The sequence below is a fragment of the Podarcis filfolensis genome (genome assembly GCF_964270895.1).
Source record: "Podarcis filfolensis genome assembly, chromosome: 6".
NCBI lineage: Eukaryota > Metazoa > Chordata > Lepidosauria > Squamata > Lacertidae > Podarcis > Podarcis filfolensis.
Window position 1 is genome coordinate 46,836,122 of NC_139609.1, and position 3,383 is coordinate 46,839,504.

Consider the following 3,383-nt stretch of genomic DNA (forward strand, 5'->3'; position numbering starts at 1 on the left):
TATATAATTTTTTAAAATACAGTGGTACCTCAGGTTACATACGCTTCAGGTTACAGACACTGCTAACCCAGAAATATGTTTCAGGTTAAAAACTTTGCTTCAGGATGAGAACAGAAATCGGGCTCTGGCGGCGCGGCAGCAACTGGAGGCCCCATTAGCTAAAGTGGTGCTTCAGGTTAAGAACAGTTTCAAGTTAAGTACGGACCTCCAGAACGATTTAAGTACTTAACCTGAGGTACCACTGTAAATAAATTCCAGAGCCAACCACATCCAGCAGCTTCATGTAGGTGTTAAACAGCATGAGGTGATGAGATACAACCACATGGAATGCCGTAGTGTAAATGCCATGAGCCACACAAGTTTATTGGAACATGCAAAACATGGTGATCTATTCTACCCCCTGCCCCCAGTGCTGTAAATATATTAAACCAGACAGCAGGTGCACACCAGGAAAGTAAAAACAAGTGATGTAGACAGTGGCCCTCCCATGCATGAGACATAAAGCAACATTACTTTTTCGGAATTGGCAGCAATACAGGAGGTAAAAATACAGCATCCTGTCTCTCATGCAAAGCACTCAACAATAGCTTAAGTGGATCCTGGGATCAGTGGATCCAAGATGTTTCTATATCTAAGCCCATTCAACCACAGTGCTTGTCCCCCAATAAACCTCCATGTCCAGTCTAACCCTACTTGTGTTCCTTAGACTGACTTGCATCAAATATAATCTCATATAAGAGTAGCTGAAGTTGGACTAAAATAATACAGCAGTAAAAGGTAGCTGTACTGGCACATAAGGGGAAAAAATCTAAAATGGGCAATACCTTTAACAGGCCAATCAAAATGGCACAAAATAGGGCTCAAATTTTGAGTTTCCTTGAATTCTTCAGGGACCAGGAGAGCTTTAAAAGTCCACATGTCAGCAAAGAGAAGGTCCAGTGTAATCTCTGGTCACAAATTCCTGTCCTACTCATCATTTTATTCCTCAGTAGCACTCACTCAAGGCAGTATAAGAGGAATAGTCTGTAGCAAAAGGCGCGCAGGCGTGTTGTTGAATAATTGACCCAGTTGAGAAGGATTGCCATTATCGTGATTCATATATTTAAGAGCAAAAAGAAGATAATTTTATCTAATGAATAAGGCAAATAACAAAATCCTTCATTAATGAACAATTGTCGACAGAAAAATAACAATTCAGTAACTGTCCTTATTAATAGTTCCTTTGTGTTTCAAACTTCCATGCAAATAAGGATCTGGTAACCAGTAACCTACTTCAGCACTGTAGAAATCAAAGGTCTGAAACTCACAAACATTCAGTATTACTGTGAATGATCTCTGGGAGAGAAGGTCACATTCATCCCTAAAATGAGTAATTTTACCTTAATATTGAAGAGACATTTTATTAAGGTCACCTGTGCCTTATCACTTTAATTAAGAGAGCCTTTTTAATTAACTTTTAACAAGCATGTCATCCAAACTATAATAATCAAATCTTTCATTTTCGTACAAAGTAAAGCACTATATTCGCAAAGTTCTTCCCCTTCCCCCATCCTGGGCACAATGTCTTTCTCCAGACACAAAAAGGAAATCACAGCAAAAACAAAAATGATACTGTCTTTACAGTAACACTGACACTTCAAGTTCAAAGCATCCTTCTTCAAGCTTCCCACCCTAATGTCTCATAAGCATCACAACAGAAAAGACTCTCCAGATTCAGCAAAACTAATATTGTTAGTGACTGACCAAATTTCCTTTGCCTAAGCAAGATTACTGTAGTGGCTAATGGCCCCGAATGGGTGGGTTGAAGTTTTCTCAATGGGAGCAAATACGGTAGTTGGGAAAGGAAAGGGCTATAGTACAGTACAGTGATAGATCACATGCCTTGCCTGCAAAAGGTTCCAGCTTCAATCTCTAGGAAAGGCAGGGCAGGACAGGGCAGGGCACTCCCAAGCCCAAAAGGCAACCAAGTGAGCTCCAGGCTCCAAGCCCCGAGTTGCTACAGTTTACTGCAACAGGGCTGCACAGATGTAATGGCAGAGCCAATCTGGGATTCCTGCTGGTGCGTCTTTGCAGCCCCAACACATCACTACTACTGTCCTGCCCGAAACAGATAAACTCTAGTGGTCCCTGTGTCAGGAGGTTGGCCCTGCAGTGCTGTCACACCATCAAAACATAGGCCTTCAAAGCATTTCACATCCTATATTCTTTTAAATGTGCTTGTGAGAGAGGAGGGTTATTACAAAATCATAGAATTGAAAAGCTGGAAGGGATCACGAGGATCATCTATTGGTTTGTTTTTGTTTTTGTTCTTTTATATTGTATTTTTATGCTGTGAACTGCCCTGAGATCTTTGGATAAAGGGTAGTATGCAACTTTTAGTAACAATAATAGCAATAACAATAACAAAATCGCCTTACTGTACTTTTTGCAACAACCTTGTAAGGTAGGTCAGTATTATTAGCTCTGTATTGCAGAGAGGGTCTGAGGCTCAGAGACATATTGGCTTTTAAAAAGCTGGTAAGTTCATGGCAGTGGCAAGACTCAAGCAAGGGATCTTCATTTGAAGTTCAGTCTCATAAGACGTGCAACACAAGATCTCTTATTGATTCATCACTCTGGTTGATGACTGCTAATAACACGGGGAGAAATTCAATATTGTTCTGATTTGATCATTCTGCATGCACAAGCATTTCTACTTCCCAGACAAAACAACACCTCCTCTCTGCTGTTCTGGAGGGTTTGGAGGAAGTACTTGTACCTGGCCCGTTGCATTTGCTCTTGCTTGCTGCCACGTAGTACACCAAACCTCCCAAGTTGTGATTTGGAGGCTCTGTAGGATGGCAGTCTTTAGAGCTTACACTGAAGCGCTTGATTCTTCTTACTGATCTTGCATTTCTTATCGAGAGACTTCTCGCAGATTCCACAGGCAGCTTGAAAAGTCTGTAAAACCATAAAAATTGGTCCTTGGCTCAGGAAATTCACCCGCTTTGAACCACATCATTACTTTGTGATGATGAACGCTTAAGACAAACTTTTGTTTAGCAGTAATGTAGAGAGCCTAAACCTCTCACCTGCGAGCTCGAGCCATTCTATACAAAACAAGCACTCCTCCTTGTGGCAATCTGGAGTAATGAAGACGAGTACGGCCACATTCTGAGTCTTGTCATTTAGCAGGGCTTTCTTCCAAGTCATAGCATAGCTACAAGTCAAACACTCTCCCCTCCCATCTGTAGTCAAGTACAAATATCACTAGGATGGTGTTTGGATTTTCAGACAGCCCTGCCCTACTTCCCCCACATGTGTTCCTACAAAAAACAGTGGTGTATTTTAAAGTAAAGCCGCTATGTTTTGCAGACACATAATGGCAATGATTCACCAGTAGG